Below are 17,815 nucleotides of genomic sequence, written 5' to 3'. Positions count from 1 at the left end.
ACGAGATCTAGGGAGGCTCAGTACATCAAGGACCAACAGCTCCAGAGATCTGCAAGCCATTTCCTCCCTTCAGCTACTTCCATTTCACACAAATATTGGCACATTGCGCAGTCATGCATTTGTAGCCCATTCCAGAACACAGCTCTTGATTCACTTTCTTCAATGGAAAGGCACCAAAATATACTTATACCATAAAAGCCAGGCACACGGAGAGGAATATAAATGCCTAATCGTGGGGTGAACATCCTCCAAGAGAAATCTTGGAAATCGGTGGTCTCGTGAACTCCAACAGATCAAAACCACAATGAGGTCATTTGTTAACTGTGGAAGAAGACTGCCTTTGGCAGGCTTTCATCCAGTTTGCCTCTGCTGCATTAATAACCTGGGACTTTTGAAATTCATAATGCAAGTCAGTCATTTTCTGATAAAAACAGAAGGGGATTATGCACATTTCATCGTATATGACAGTATTAAATGGAGCTTTGAAGCAACGCTGTGGGTCTTGGATAGCTCCCCTGTGTTCTTAAGCTACTGGCTGCCTAGGTTGGAAGCAAAACCAGCCTCCCTTACCCCTGGTGATAACTCCTTCCTTTCTGCACTGGCGTAAATTATATCTTGGAGTCCTCTAATAAAATTGAGGCCATCTATTAAAATCAAGAATTGGAAACTCCACAGCCACAAAGCCTCTGCTCGTTAAAGGCCCACTTCCTATCAAGCATCTTGAAATAAATTTGAAATGAGATGGGCAGTGCCTTCATCACCAGCCATCAACACACTTCTCTGAAAAATGAGAATGCTATTCCCCTCTCTAATTCAGAAGGCATTCAGCACCACAAGTCACAGACTTAAGACAGTAAGTGATAACGATGGGAATGCCTTGTTTCAAACTGTTAAGGACTGCTGACTACTGCCCCATCTGATGAGTCATATAAAATGGCAGTCTCTCAGATATGAACCAGATCTGGCTTCACTCATCTGGCTTCACTCCATCTTCCTCCACTGGCCATTGGAAGAGTGTAAAGGACTTTCATTTCCATCTAAACCATTCTCGAATAGCAGGGTTTACCTGAAATCTAATGTGCCTTGCTCCTTGGCCCCAATTCTTCTCTTGTTCTCTGGGTTATCCTTCGGCTTTCAGTCCTGGATCCTAACTCTCTCCAGACCACCATCGAAGGAAGTATCTCTTGATACCAGTCAATCAGTCTCTCCTCTACATTCAGCAAGAAATAAGTGTGCCATCACTCTAGTTCTTACCGACCACCAAGTAACTGGGTCATCAAGTAAAGCACCTCAAGATTTATTTCTAATGGCAAGTAGTATAGCTTTCTTTTAAATAGCTACAATAAAGCAGCAAATGCATTAAAAGAGCTCAGTACTGACAGTCTCAGCAGATACAATGGGGAGCCGTTAAAAGAAAATATTTTCACACACAGGCACAAATAACATTTAAATTGTTGTTGTTCTTCATGGTACGAAACTCGGAACGTAGATTTTGGGGCAGGAAAATACTGATCTTAATTATCTAAGACTGGTGGCGGAGATGACAGGGGGTGGGCAAGATCCCTTTGTACAAGCAGAAGCTGTTCCACATGCAAGGACTTAGTTGAATACCCCTCTTCACATATCAAACTACAGGAGAACAAAACCAAGTCACCCTCATCAAATACTATTAATCATCCTCACCAAACAAACAAGATATGCAAAGCATCATGCCTCTGCTTCTCTTCTTCACCCTCTCTCATTTCCGTTTCATCATTGGTATTTAATCCATTGCACTGAGGAAAAACACTTTCAGTAGGACTTGAAAGCCTTATTATCACCTCACTCACGCACCAGAGGTAGAGCCAATCGCCATCATTACCCTTGTGTGTGGTTTTATAGAAGTTTATTTATATGCCTTCACCTCAGATCACTGGAAAAGTGATTACGAGAGGCAAGACCTTCTCAGTGATGTTGCCATGGCTCAAAAATACTACCCCCCTGTAAAAAGAATCAGCCCTGTTTAGACAGAAACTGAACAGGCATTATAATGTTTAACTCCTTGTTGCTCTGATATTGATTCCTAGACTAATTATTTGTAGTTCTTATGGTGCTTATGGTCATTATTATATGGCTATAAAATGCTTCAGGAACTATATTGTATTCATTGCACTGCATGTTAAATTGTAATCTGCTCTGAGTGCTCTAAGGGCAGAAGAGTGGGATATAAATACATAACAACAAAAGCAGAAACACTCATATCTTCCAGGTCATCTCTTGAGTAGGCAGCCCTTTGCTGAATTTCCATATAGGCTCCAATAGGAGAATCAGCTCTCCAATTACTGTGAACCCCAAGGACTGTGAAGAATGTGGGCAATGTGTGAGAGCAGAAGGGGAAGGAGGGGGAAAATGAACTATACAGGCAGAGCTATTTTTGAGCTCAGCTTTTCCCATCAGTCCTGTTAACTTTTCTACAGCAGATAGAAAATGCTGGACTAGTCTGGGGGAAAGCCACACGGGTGGATAATTGCCTCTTTCAATTTATGAAGACCACAGAGTCTCATATTCCATGTTAGCTCGCCTTCTGATGTAACAGCGACTGTCATAAGTTGTTCTGATTAATAGTCGGCACTGTAGGAATTAAGGGAAAATAACAGGCTGAAAAACTCTGGGGGTTTATACCACTTTAAAGAGCTGGCCCATGAGAAATTATACATAAAACTGGGGGTGGGGGAGGGGGGGAGATACCAATAATAAATAAGACCCACAGTGATGAACAGGATTCAGCTAGTGGCCAGAGAGCTCCCAAAATAACCCTAACTGGACCAGAAAACAAAGGCCACAATATCTGACTGCCAATGGCACTGATATGAACATCAAGATGCACAGATGGGTGGCAGTTTTCTATGTGGTTATATCTGCAACAATCTTCACATGTTTTACTTAGAAATGGAAAAGCCAAGTTTGAAAGCCAAAAAGTTTGAAAGCCAAGAGGTTCTATTTGTGTGGGGCAGGGTAGGTCCTTGTCAACAACAACAACAACAATAATAATAATAATACCCTGCCCATCTGGCTGGGTTTCCCCAGCCACTCAACTCCTGTTGTATTGAATTTGGGGCCTTTTGCATTCAAAGCTGATACTCTACCACTGAGCAACAGCCCTTCCCCAATTCTTGTTCTAATATTTATATTGGTCAATACATATTTGTACTACCAAATTTCATGACTTCCTAGGAGTTGGATTTTGGGAAACCGCTGAGAATTCTTCTAGCTCTTTAATTTTTTTTTATATATACACACACCCCACAACCATGCTTACAGTTCTGTGTGAACCCCCATCGATTGCTGGGAATGCTTAAATGGGAGTCTGCATGCAACTGAGACCATTTTGCCAGTGTGACCACGGCATAGAGGCTTCCTGACATAAGATCATGGGACTGCCCCATTAAATCAAGTTTGTGCATAATGTTGCCTGGAGGGCGAATGCTGCAATAATGTAAAAGTTTGGAGAACTGAAGGGACAGTAAGCGATTCTGAGCATGTAGTTCACTGTTGTTGTTGTTGCTGCTGCTGTTGCTGTTGTTGCTTCTTCCTAATGAGTCCTCCAGTTTTTTTAAAAAGGCTTTCATTACACAGACGAGCATTGGCCTCATCAATCCACAAGCAAGTCCCAACTCCCTACTGAGTGTCGACAGAATGCAAGGCTGCAAATTATGTTTTGCCGCTCAAAAACTTTTCATACAGCGGAAGCCCGGGGAATCATTATCCTGTATCCTTCAACACATTTTGAAAACATCAATATGCTAATGAAAATCAGCTCTGCTTTTTTCCATCATCACGTCTAGACAGAACAACTAACCCCCTCCCAGCTGAAAGCAGCAGTGTGGTTAAGAACAGATGGGCTTGCGCTCAGCTCAAATAAGAGGAATGGGATGCTTTGGGAGATGGGGTGATGGCGGAGGAGAGAAGATGGGCAAAGAAAACATAGGCTGGAACATTTGCTGTTGGTAGAATTCAGCCCTGTGACTGCCAGACTAAAGGAAAGGACATGCTAGCCCCAACCATTGGCCAAAGGAACAAGAGTCACCAAGTACTCTTCAAGCAAGGCCATCAGCAAGAGAAAGTCAACATGGCCTGGACTAAATATAAATGCTTATATAAATGCTTGTAGACTGTGTACACCACTTCGTTGTGGCCATCCAGAACTGAACTTCTTCCTCAACCCTTTGCCTCCAATCTTCCTTTCCTCATGTGCTGTGTCTTCTTAGCTTGTCTGCATAAGCTTGATGCAGAGCCTGTTTCTATTTATTTATTTATTTATTTATTTATTTATTTATTTATTTATCAATCATGATTTTACACACTTTGGGAGAGAATAATGGTCTGAATCACAGAATTAACACAATATAAGAAAGAAAGAAGTGTGTGTTAAACCTCAGGACGTGGCTAAAAAAGAAGAAAAACCTTGCATCTCTTCCACTGAGATGCAGATCTCACAGTTGTCCATAATTAGGGATTGAGGAAATCTGTTTGGTTCACATTTTAATATAAGCCTACCATTCTAACACATTTCCCAGTAACATGTGAACCAAAACAATACTATCCTTCAAAATTCACCCTTCTCCTAATTTTCCAATGCAGTTCACCAACCCAGAAATGTATACCAAAATGCACATATTAGGGAAAGTATACATAAAAATGCATGATATAAAAGGGGGAAATGTTTGCAAATATGCATACATTGGGCAAAATTGCACACTAAAATATGCATGTTAGGAGAAATCATCACTAAAGCAAATGAATTTGAGAACCTTTTTTTTTTAATGCAAGCTGATGTAGAAATGTGAAGAACAGAGATTAAGACTGGAAATATAAGAAACGTGGAGTAACTGAAATTGACATACTGTGGTACCTCGGGTTACGAACTTAATTTGTTCCAGAGGTCCATTCTTAACCTGAAACCATTCTTAACCTGAGGCGCACTTTTCCCAATGGGGCCTCCTGCTGCCACCACACCGAGCGATTTCCGTTCTCATCCTGGGGCAAAGTTCGCAACCCGAGGTACTACTTCTGGGTTAACGGAGTTTGTAACCCGAAGTGTTTGTAACCCGAAGCATTTATAACCCGAGGTACCACTGTATTTGTCCATGACTATGTTCACATCATAAGAACATACCCAGCTGGTAGCTGCTCTGAAGGGCAAAATAAATTTGTATTTCATGCAAGATGTCACTGCCATTCCTTCAACATGTTTTCAGATTTTGGAGCACGTTTGCAAACTCTGGGCTCTAGAGCTGACCCCTGCTTGATTCAGTGTGAGCCTTGCTGAGCTTCATCCAAATTCACTGAGAAACAGAACTTCCTCCTACAAGCTTTTGTTGTATGCTGTATTACCCAATGGGGCAGAAATTATGGGGCAAAAGGTTTCCACTTGCCTGGGATCCTATTAAGACATTTTGTTTTACTTCTGGCAGAGTCAGATCTGAGTGAGCAGATAATTTAATGAAAGGAGGGATCATAACAGGCAAAGTTAGGCTTAAAGGGTGGAGCGGGGCTGGGGGTGGGAAGAGCTTCACTAAATTTCTTGGCGTTCAAGTTTACCCTACTCCTTAAGTTTCAGAGCATGAAGCACAGAAAGCCCTGAGCCTTAAGAAGGCAAAAGGCCAAAAGCTACATGGGAATAAAGATATAAATTAAACAGAGGAAGGAGAATGCACAGAAGTTCATCCGCCTCTGACTAGTTTAACAAGCCGTTCCTTTCCTTCTCCTGAATGGTTTGTGTTTTCGGAGATTTCTAGTGAATTTGAAAGCTTTGCATGGGATTTACCTGAGGTAAATTCATCCGCGTACCTGAAATACATTTATTGCCTATTCATCGAGAGGACAAACAGCATTTCTAAAGATCAATGAGAAATATAAAATATTGGGCAGGGAGCATAATTTGGTCCAGTCATATTTGATATATTACAGCCCTTACTGGCAGTTAGGATGCTAGATACCAGAAAAGCCATGATTTGCTTTTGCCTGGATCCTGACCCTTGTACGAAATCCCACATTCCCTCCATAGACAGCTTTTGACACTGAGACAGCACAATTGAGACTGCAGGGCCAAAGGGAAAACTCCAAAAATGAGTCAGAACCATTCATCCGGCCTCAGCTGCAAAGGTGAGCATCCCTTGCATCTTTCGCGATCTCACTGGTGGAGGATATAGCAAAAAGATATATACTGTACACAACCTCCAAGCATAACAAACTGTTACCATCTTTTCTCTAAAACTTATAGCACTTGGCAGGACAGATGCCAGCAGAAAACAAGTAAGTTCCCCAGATGAATATCTAGCAGCAGAAGTGGGAAGTCACCCCTGGCCTCTTGGCATGAAACTCACAGCTCAATCGGCTTGACATACCTTTCCCTTCCCAACTTCAAGCAGAGACATTTCTTCTAATCCCCTTCTAAGAATGTAAGAAGAACCACATTGGATCAGGCTAAAGACCCCTCTAGTCCAACATCCTGCTGTCACAAGGATGACCCACCAGATGCCTATAGAAAGCCTGCAAGCAGGGCATGAGTGCAACAGTGCTTTCCCCAGTTCTGGTTCTCAGCAAGTGGTAGTAAGAGGCTTATTAAGCCACTATGGTTAGTAGCCATCAATAAGCCTTATCCTCTAAGAATCTGTCTTCACTTTCTTGCCTTTGGAGAGGGTGAAAAAGTGTCGTATCTGATCAGCTCTCAATGAGACAGGAACAAACTGTAAAGAGTTACATATTTCCCAAGCTCCAAGAAAAGAAACTGTGCAATTTTCTTCCCCCATGGCAGCCATATTCACTTTTAAATGAAGGCACTTCTATTCTTGGCAGTACTCTGGGCAAAGCTTTTCTCTGCCTGCTGAGAGAAACAAGGCAGTCGGTAGACTGTTGAGTAACTCCTGTCCACAAAAAGAAATCAATTGAGATGTCATTCTTTCAGACCCTCGCTAGACACATTCCCACTCAAGAAATTAAAATTGCAAAGGGTTCCTTACTTAGGTTCGACTGCAAGTTCTTTCTTGGTGTTACGGGAAAAATCACTAGAAAAACATCAAACATAGATCTATGAGCCTCCAAAAAGTTTTACATTACCCCCTGAAGAATTATTAGAAGCACTCGCCTACCAACACACTTCTGGGAATTTTTAAACTATGCAATTCTGTAAAGGCATTCAGATTAAGAAACAGAATCCAGTTAATTGTGCTGTGGCTTACTGAGTACAGCAGTGAAGGAGTGAGGACCAAGGGTCCACCTGGGTCCACTTTGGAGAGCCAGACTGAAGCCATTTTATAAGAAGCAAGCTAAAAGCTAAAAGCTATTTCTCTCCTCTGCCTGCACACAGCATTTTTGTAAATGCAGCAAGTGTGGTCAGAGCACTTCACACCTGCTCTAGCTATTGACCCAATTCCAGTAAACACACCGAGAATAGAGCGAACAACAGGAAGATGTAGCCCACCACAAGACTAATGGTGAGAACACAGATGGCCAATGTGGTTTTACTAGGAATTGTAAATAGGTCAAGAGGTTTATAAGCTCGCAGCGCCACCTAGTGGATAATGCAGCTTGGAACCGAAGGGCCACCATCAATTCTTTAATTGGTTGAGCTTCAATGAATATGCATAAAGGGGGATGTCTGGGAGGTGGAAAGGGGGGGCTGAACTGTTGCTTTGCCTTAGAGCATAAAAGTTGTCTGCATCTGACTGACGGTGGGCATTCTCTCATTTTTGCTGAATGTACCCACTTTGCTTTGCTTGTCTGACAAATAAACCAAAGTCAATAAAACTTTTTTTAAAGATATTGCTGCCTGGATTTTTCCATTCTGGTCTGGATTCTGAAGTCTCTAACAATAGTACCTTGGGTTATGAACTTAATTTGTTCTGGAGGTCAATTCTTAACCCGAAACCGTTCTTAACCCTGAGGCGCACTTTCGCTAATGGGGCCTCCTGCTGCTGCCACGCTGCCAGCGTGCGATTTCCTTTCTCATCCTGGGGCAAAGTTATCAACCTGAGGAACTACTTCTGAGTTAGCAGAGTTTGTAACCCAAAGTGTTTGTAACCCGAAGCGTTTGTAACCCGAGGTACCATTTTATCAGCTTATGGCAGCACTGACACAGACCTTTTCATTGGTGGTACCCATGTTACAAAACGTACTCCCCGCGGAAATATGAGAGACCTCCATCAGTATTGGCATTCCGGAGGCTTCTGAGGACACAGCTGTTTCATACGGTCATTATTGCGTTATTTTATTGAGATTCTTTTGTTGTATATTCTAATGGTGGATGCTTCGATTTTAATGTCTGTGTAATTAGTTTTTACACTTGTAAACTGCTCAGAGGCCTATTCCGGCACTAAGCAGTATCTAAATTCATAAATAAATAAAGCATGGTTCAGAGAAATCCCAGTGTGTTGAAATGAATCAAACACAATGAGGGGAGTAGAATATGTGTTGCTATCTTTTAAACATACACACATGAAAACACAAAACTGTATACGGTGCATAATATTTAAGTCCCATGTCCACCCTGATCTCAAACACATGATTGTGATCTGTACCACATCACACAACATCTCCACAACAATCAGCAAGGGATTGAGAGAGCCAGCGACACTGACCTGCAGATCTACCCCAGATCACGCTGCAGCACAACAAATCAGAATTCTCAGATAAGGACTCAGTTTTTTCTCCTTGGCAATCTCTTGTAGCCGAGCAAGATTGTCTTCCATGAATATGGATTCAGGTAGGCAGCCGTGTTGGTCTGTCACAGTCGAAATAAATAAAAACATAAAAAACTGTCCAGTAGCACCTTAGAGACCAACTAAGTTTATTCTGGGTATAAGCTTATGGTATCTGAAGAAGTGTGCATGCACATGAAAGTTTATACCGAGAACAAACTTAGTTGGTCTCTAAGGTGCTACTGGACAATTTTTAAAAAACCCCCCCCATGAATATGGTCAGTGAACCACATCTGTACAGTCAATTTCCACATGTATCATTTATCCATGGTCCTAAAAAACACTGTTCCATGCACCATCACATCCCTATGTGTCAATGCCAAGGGTCAGATCAACAGCTATTCAGCTGCACATGTGGTTCTGCTAGTGCATGGTGGCTTTTACCCTATCTCCTCCACTTTGTGTCCCTTCCATTCCCCACCCTCATTGACTCTCATTGGGCTCTCATTGGGGAGAGTCAGGAGAACCCCCAACAGAGTACAGAGGGAGGAGTGGGGATATTGTTTGATCAGGCAAGCAGAGATGCTTGTGCTGAAACAAAGGATCACCTGGGCACTGCTTCGAATTTCTCTCCAATACTGCACAAACATATTTTTAGCCACAGCCTTATTTGTCCAGCCAGCATCAAACAGTATTATGGGAGTGATAAGACCATTTGCTGAGTCTCACAACTCTGTTTATAAATGAAACAGGTGCAGAAATGTAGAGATTTAAGAGGAAAAGAAGGTTCTATCACCATTTTTGTCTGCCTTTTGCAATGGTAAGTGCTCCAAATGGCCAGGGCAGAAGGGCATGGTATCTTATGGATAAAGATCAGTGTAAACCATGTCATAGGTCGCAGCAACCTGGCAGACACCTCTGAATTTGTGGCCACTGGAGGAAATACAAACACAATCATGGAGATGGTTGCTGGCTTGAAATTATGCATTGGCTGGCATCCACGTGATAGAATATATTAGGACCAAAAATCCAGTGCTGGCACACACCTTAAGCACACTTGGGAAGCTGGGAAGCTTTCCTAAAAGAACATCATACTAAAAAGTATGTTCAGTTAATTGGAGACAGAGTGTGTTCAATGTAGATAAGGAACAGCACCACTTCAAATCAGCATAATCAGTGGCAAGAGATTTTTCTCACCTTTCCAATACATACTAACAGGAACAAGTTAGGATTTTAATTCATTAGCAATTATGCATCTAAAACCTTTTAAGGTGGTGGCAGCTTCATATAAACTGAGCACAAAAGATACATTTTTTTAAATGGATGTGACGTTTGAGTACCAAGAAAAATGCCCTGATCCCATTTCTTATTTGTCTTTCCTTTACAGAGGGAACTGTATCATTTTCTACTTGTTACGAAAATTTGGCACAGCCAATTCAATCCAAAGTCATTTTACTGGCATTATCGGGTTGCTACAAAAATGTTTTGCTTCCGTACCAGCAGATAAAATTGATCCTTTAAAATGTTTCCATCAAAAACTCACTCAGAGGCTAAGAGTTTCCAGTTCATGCTCTCTGGGCACTTTTTAAAGCTTTAGTCAAACACACGCTTAATAAACTTAGAAGAGAAATGAGTTACAGTATTTCTCTTTCTTTCTTTCTTTCTCTCTCTCTCTTTCTCTCTCCCTCAGTTCTGCTTCAAGACTCTGGCAACTGATTCTCTCAAAGGAAAGGGCAGCCAGCAAAGAGTTGAAGCAATATACACAGAATTTGTAAAACTACCTCTATCAGGATTCAGCTGTTTATTTTCTTAATTAACTGAAAATGATAACACAAGAGCATTTCCATTTGGGGAGCCCTCCAGCTTCATCAACTGCTGGAAAAATTTTGCTCCAAGAGCTGAAGTTACAGTTATTTCAGCAGATTTCAAAATAAACACAGCCATACAATCGCACTGCATAGTAGCCAAATCTAGGTAATATTACTGGCCACAGAGCTGCAGATGTCTTCAACACACCCCGCCAAATTTTGCTACATGGCACCCACATTGTATATTTGTGAAGCCACAAAATGCCACGTTTGAGCCATGCAAATGACACCAATGAGACCAAACCATAAAAGCCAGAGGTGGTTTCTTCCAGCCTGTCCTCAGCCCACCTTCCTCTGCATGGATATTGCATTAGGCACCAGCAATTATAGCAGGCAAGATCATCCTGAGATTGGACAACCTTTCAACCACCTACACATCTCAAACCTGCCAAAGACCAAATACGAGACCCCGGAGGGAAAGGCCAGGAAGTGGGGAAACGATGTGTTCAAGAAAAATGGCTCTGGCATCCATTTCATTTCCTATAAGCTCCTCTTTACAAGTCAGCAGTTCTGCTAGAGCCACCTTAAATAATAATATGCAAGCCATCATGACAGGAAGGTATGTCTGAGCTAAAAAAAAATATCAAAACCGCTCCTCCTAATGAGCGGCCAAAGAAGTTCAGATCTTTTTGAAGTTCATGAATGGAGCTGCTCTCGATGGAGTACCAGAATCCTAGAAGGATGAGTAGAGTTGGGTAAGACGACAGTGGTGGGGGAATCTCACACTTCCTCTGGGAACAGACATGGCCTGCACTTGTCAAGAACAAGTTTGTTGTTGTTGTTTTTAATTGGGCCACGCTCAGGATATGAACGCCATCCTCAGGGTCAGTCAGATCACTGGCCTTCAATGAGTGGCTTGGAACCCATTACCAGTTCACAGCAGCTGCACTACCACCATACAAATATATGGCTTTTAAAAATGTCTTGCATGCTGCAAGTCTCATTCATTTGGGGACTTGGGAAGATATTGAGACATATAGTGTGAGAAAGGAGGTGGATGCTGGATTGTAGTACTGCAGGAGATACAACACCAACCTTCACATTTATCACCAAGATCGTTTGTTAGCTAAAAGTGGTTTGTAAAAGAAAGTACACCATCATTTCAATCTTTTCGTCAGCAGAACTAAATAAATAAATTATGGACATTTGTAACACTTTGTTGTGTTTGGAGTGTGGGGTTGTTGTTTTTTTAAAAAAGGAAACAGTTAAAAACCCTGGCAACGCAAACTCCCATTTGCATTCTTAAAATATTCTTTGAGCAAAAGATTAAGGCTGTTGAGCCAATCCTATAAAAACAGACACAGCAAATAAAACCTGTTTCAAGACTATGCCAAGCTATTTTAGAAACAACCATCTGGCTCAAGGATCTTAACACAGTCGGTTCCAAGAAGTAAGGAGGAAGCCTGAAGAAGAAACAGATATTTAAGAAATTAAGTGAACTCACCAGCAACTGATTGGGGGTTGCTGAAACCAGCTAGGGAACAAAACATACTTCTAGGTCCTGAGCTAGTGTCTAGACACTAGAGCCAGTGTGGTGTAGTGGTTAAGAGCAGTAGACTCGTAATCTGGTGAACCGGGTTCACTTCCCCACTCCTCCACATGCAACTGCTGGGTGACCTTGGGCTAGTCACACTTCTCTGAAGTCTCTTAGCCCCACTCACCTCACAGAGTGTTTGTTGTGGGGGGGAGGGGAAAGGAGATTGTTAGCCGCTTTGAGCGGGATATCAAATCCAAACTCCTCCTCCTCTTCTTCTTCTTCCAGACAGCAAAGTGGCATGCTAGAATATGGATGCTGATCTTCTCCGTCCTGGTATGATCTCTGCAGAACACTTCTCACTGACTTGTCCGCTTTCCATGAGCAAGGGATTTTGGCTTTTGGGGAGTATTTACAGCAGGACTGAGAAACCCAGGCCCAGAAGTCAAATGTGGCTCTCAAAGCTTCTTTGTCTGGTCCTTGCGACTCCCTCAGGCCACACCCCTCTCACTTGAGCATACTCCTCACTATCCCTCCTCCATATCCTTTTTGAGTGCTGTTGCCTGGCTGGAATTTCTTCCTGAACTGTGACTTGCAAGGGCAAGTGTAGGTGTGCAAAGATGCAGTCACATCCATTGCTCCACCCTCTTTTGCCCATGGATACAAACACCACTCACAGAGAGCCCCAGAAGGCTGTTCATGATGGAAGGTGGCCCTTGGGTGAAAGAAGCCCCAGAGCTAGTTTAAAGATGTAATCCCTCACATACAATCTAAAGTCCCAGAGCACATTATTATACCGCTAAATGTGCCATTTTGGCTTTAACTGAACAGCAGACACACACTTCAAGGAAGAGGGTTGTCTTCCCAGTAGTGCCCAACTTCTGAGCATTGTCTAAACCATCCTATGAAAATGAAGTATTATTAAAGGAGTTCAGCTGTGGTCACAAGAGATGTACAAGCATGAAGGGAGCATTTTTGAGAACGCCAGTGTCAAATGCCAGCAAAGCAAAACAGACAGAATTCTCCCACAAGAGGCTGTAGCCTACAGAACGAAGGTTAAGAGTCACATCTTCCACCCTCCTGGCATCTCTGTCACTGCCCACTACTTGCATGTAGCCTTTGGAAGGTGTCCTCTGGCTGAAAAATGTTCCCCATCCCTGTTAGACGTACTATGTGACTTTAAGACCTAATACCCAAGTCGGCTTGTTTTCCTCTTCTCTCCTCATTCCTTCCCCCGCCTTTTGCATTGGACCATATAGATTATAAACCTGCAGACAGGAATTCCAACACACACACACACACACACACACACCATGTATTGATCTTATTTAAGTCACCCTGGGAAATCTTTTGACTGAAGGAGCAGGGTAAAAGTGGTTTAAGTAAACTCAGTAAATTCAAAGCCACGTCCCTCCACCCTCCAAAATGAGGCAAGTGGTGACCATGAGAAATGAGGGCCTTTCCAGTCCCAGCACCTCAAATATGTCCTTTCACAGCACCAGGCAAAGAAATGTGACCAGACATTCAAATGTGCTTTATAGCTGGTTTTAGACATGCTGGGTTTTAGTGGTTTTGCTTCCGTGACTCTTCTGGTATCTTGCTTTTATGATTTTAACGTCTCTGTTTTTAAAATTATATGCTGCCCTGGGAGTCATGGTACTGTAGGGTGGCATATAAAATTGCCTGTTAAAATGGTACTTCAGAAGTACTTACCAGGAGTATCCAGCAGGAAATTTCTATTGCTCTGCCCTTACAGACTACTGGGTACTGGATAGCATTTGTTACTACAGTAATAAGTACTAAAGTATTTGTTACTGTAGTATCAACAGGCAAATTGAAAAAAAGAAAGGTGGGGAGATACAGGATCCTATAATCTAATACAAAAGAGCTGGAATAGGAACAGAGAAAGCTGCCTTATACAGAGTCAGACCATTGATCCATCTAGCACAGTATTGTCTACACTGATTGGCAGCAGCTCTCCATGATTTCCAGGTCAGGTTCTCTCCCACCCCTACCTGGAAAAGCTGAGGTTTGAACCTGGGACCTTCTGCATGCAACACTGATGCTCTGTCACTAAGCAATTGCCCTTCCCTCTCTATTGCTCTGCCCAGAACGCAGCCATTCCACGAACAGAAGATTTCAGTCAGTGCACTTGCTAAGCATAAAACAGCATTTAAAAGGACCGGATTGCAATTATGCACACATACCAGAATGAGCAGCATGCGAGTGCAGAAAACAGGTGGCATGGTGCAAAAAGTAGGTCATTTTAGCAGGGCATCCTGTCAAGAAACAAGTTGTTGTGGATACCCTGCAGCGGAGGGGCAGTCAAGTTGCTAAGACCACGGTCAGCAGGAGGCAAATTCACTCAAAGGCTTTGGAGACTTTGGGGGTCATGTGTCCACAGAAATGCAGTGCACCACCCAGGGGGGAGGGGGAAATGTCAGAAGCCAATAAATTATTTTTTTTATAAAAAAAAATCAATCCAAGACAGAAAGCAGTGTCATGTTTGTACTAAACAGTTCAAGCAAGGTTTTCCAGCACTTGCTCATTCATTGATTATTTTTTTAATATTAGTGAATACGCTAAACAAGTACCCCCCCTTTTTTTGATGCCATCTTCAGTTGTCCCTGAAAGGAGGTTGTTGTAGCCTGGCCTTTGCCAACTTAAGGCTCACCAAGTGTTCCGCACTACAGCTCCCAGCAGCCCCACCCAGTCCCAACAGTTTCTGTTGGGAACTGCAGTTCCAAATATCAGAAGGGCATCAGGTTGGAAAAGTCTGGTGTAGTCAATAAAAGCCATAGATCTCCAAAACGGTATTGCCTGTTAACCGAGATACAAGCCTTCTCCCTAGCCAGGATTTGATAGGTGCTCATTTCTCCCACCCACCCTGTCAGGCAGCAGAAGAGGGTGGGGGAGTGGATATCTGGGGAATATTCAACCCCTATTTTATTGACTTCACAATATTTTTATCCAACCTTTTTCTGTGGCTCACTACATAAACTAAAACCATTGGTAATGTACGCTTAAACATAAAATAAAGTGAGAACAAAAACAATACTTTGCAAAATAGGACAGAAACATGGGGGGGGGGGGTTAAATGTCTTAACAGCCTGTCTAAATAGCAAAGGGGTTGATTGGGCCCCTTGGGAAAGGGAATTCCATCACCAGGGTGCCACTACAGAAAAGGTCTTGCTTCACACTCCAGTCAATCAGTTATTTGGTGAAGTAATGTTATGCCCTGTGATACAAACTACATTTGCCATGCAACTGAAAGCTGCCCAAGCTGTCTTCATTCCTGGAAGGAACACTTGGTGACCATCAGAAAGGAAGGGATAGTATTGTCACTTTCTTTGCCACAGTAGTTATACCCTCCTAGAACCTAAAACTCTTTGCACCTTTTTTTTTTCCTTTACAGGTCCCCATGACAAAGTTTGAACCCAAAAAATGATGCTTCCATACCAGAGTAAAAATAAGCAATTTATACAAGAAGAATCCCAGCTTGAGGAAAATGTTATTGACTATGGATCAGTTGCAAAACCTGACAAAAGCGAGAGTACAGCTTCTCTCCCCTACAAGCCTAATCAGCTTCTTAGGATTCCAAAACTGCTTTCTCAATTTTCAACAATACTTTCCCTCCTCTGTCTTTAAGACACAAGTATGAAATAAAGATGAAGAAAAAACATGACCCTGATATACCTCTGAGAAGACTGGGTATGTCTGAAAACACAAGCATCTTCTTAAATTTCCCACGCACAACTCTTATGTACATAAATAAACCAGTCAGTACCCATAGGCACGAGCTGAGGGTGGGGGTGGGGAATCTCAATGAATTGTAAATGTCAAGGATCTGAATGAGCAGATTTCATAACATGTTTTCATCAGCTTTTCCAAGAATTAGACGCAACCAGCTCATGTTGTCAGCAGTAAATCAGTAAATTGTCTCCTAGCTTTGCAACTTTAAATTTACAGGGTTTAGCCCAAAAGGGGGGGGGGATAATACATTTATAATGGCTTAGCTCAGCCAGTCTCAGATATATCCTAAAGATACAATCAACTGCTGATGACCTTGTATTTTTTTTAAAAAAAATATCTGTCACTCAGGCTGTCCTTCTGTCCCGCCAGCAAAACAACAGTATCAACACCACAGGAACAGATCTCAAAGGTTCATTTTGTCTGAGTCTTCAATGGGATGCACATGTAAGTACATCTTTAGGAGCTAGGGTCAAAATAATGAGCATTACTATACGTAATGCAAAAGCGAGGAAAAGCAAGGGCAGTGAACATTACAACATGAGCAAAAAAGCAAAGAACATGAATGTGAGGTTTCTTTCCCTTCAAGTTCACTGTCATCTGCACTTGACCATAGTTGGTACACAGTTATGGGGCAGGAGTTCGTCAAGTTTGACAAAGCCAGTCGAAATGGACCATATGTCTGACAACACCACATCCTGTCATGCTTCTCTTCATGTTCAGAATACATAGCTCAACACCCTTTGAGGAAACATTTATTGAACCATCCCAATGTCCAAAAGTAACAGGAGGACAATCCTTTTACTAGAAGTAAAATGTCACAAAGTAATGAGCAAGTGTTTTTAATTGCCTCTGAACTCTTCTTAAGGTTGGATGCTAACACACCCACCCCAAAAACAGACCAAAAAAGCACCATTATTTTTTGGGGGGTGCTCTCCCCTCCTCCCCATTTTGTTTGGGGGACCTGACAGATTACTCATAACTTTAAGACATTTAGCTGGTCCTAATAAAAATATGACTATTAACTTTGTGTTATTTTTGGATCCCCCACCCAAATAAATTAGCATAGCTACTTTCAATGTATGTTTCTTTGGGAAGATCCACAAATTTGTTCCTTAACCAGGATCCAGCCAGATGCCTCCCTGCACTGTCAACTACAAAACAGAACACAAAGTTTTAAGCTGCTCAGCATATCCCTCCGTAGTACCTATGGGCATCAAAGGGATGAACCTTCAGGAAGGTGTGTCAAGAATTCCTAATACTATGTTCTTAATTCCGATTGGCCAAAGCGTCATTCTTAAAACACGTCACGTGACTAACTCTACTCGTCTACTCAAAATCATGAATGGGTTTGCTTCCCCGATGCTGCACTGCGGTGCTCGCTGCCCTGATGAATCACCACTCCCTTTCTACCAGCTTATCACCACTGAATTATTCACTTAACTGAGTTTTACCAACTTCCCTGGATGTTTTACGGCGGATTATCGCCAGGCGTCGCAGCAGCGCCCTCTACCCGACCCACGCGGGAACTGTACCCAGGGACGCTGCCCAGCGCCTTCGCTTCTGCCCATTTCAATTACAGGCGACGATTGCGACTCAGAAATCTGCAGGCACTTGAAAACAACACCCCACCCCCCGCTTTCATTTTAGAAATTGACCTCTTCCCAATACAATTTCCGGCCGCCTCCAGAAAGAAAAAAATGCTCGACGTGCAATTCTGCACTAAAATATAAATGACAAGTCTCCTTAAGAAAACCCCGTGGAAGAAAGTCATATTGCATGTACCCAATGAGTTCAGAATAGACATGCACAGCATTGCACTGTTAATAATCTCCCTATTCCGTGCAAAAATAGAAACAAAAAGGCTTCTTCTCACCGACTTCTGCCTGTCCTCTAATCCACCGCTTTTTGCCAGCAGGCTAGCAGGCTTGCCTTCGCCCCAAGAGCTAACGTGGGAAAGCGGATTTTGATTTTAGAAAAGGGCTGCAAACGCTCGAGAGGCTCTCCTTTCCCATCTCGGCTCTCTCCCTTGTGTTTTTGCAGCT

The 17,815-nt window shown here is 42.5% G+C and overlaps 1 protein-coding gene across 11 annotated transcripts in view; it reads right to left on the bottom strand.

The window, feature by feature from the left end:
• The window catches only part of DAAM2 (dishevelled associated activator of morphogenesis 2), a 217,198-nt gene that overhangs the window by 168,227 nt on the left and 31,156 nt on the right, over positions 1–17,815 (bottom strand). The window lies entirely within an intron of this gene.

The sequence above is a fragment of the Podarcis gaigeae genome (assembly GCF_964106915.1).
Source record: "Podarcis gaigeae genome assembly, chromosome: 3".
Classification (NCBI taxonomy): Eukaryota; Metazoa; Chordata; class Lepidosauria; order Squamata; family Lacertidae; genus Podarcis; species Podarcis gaigeae.
The sequence above is the reverse complement of the archived record's forward strand: the minus strand, read 5'-3'. Positions and strand labels throughout refer to the sequence as shown.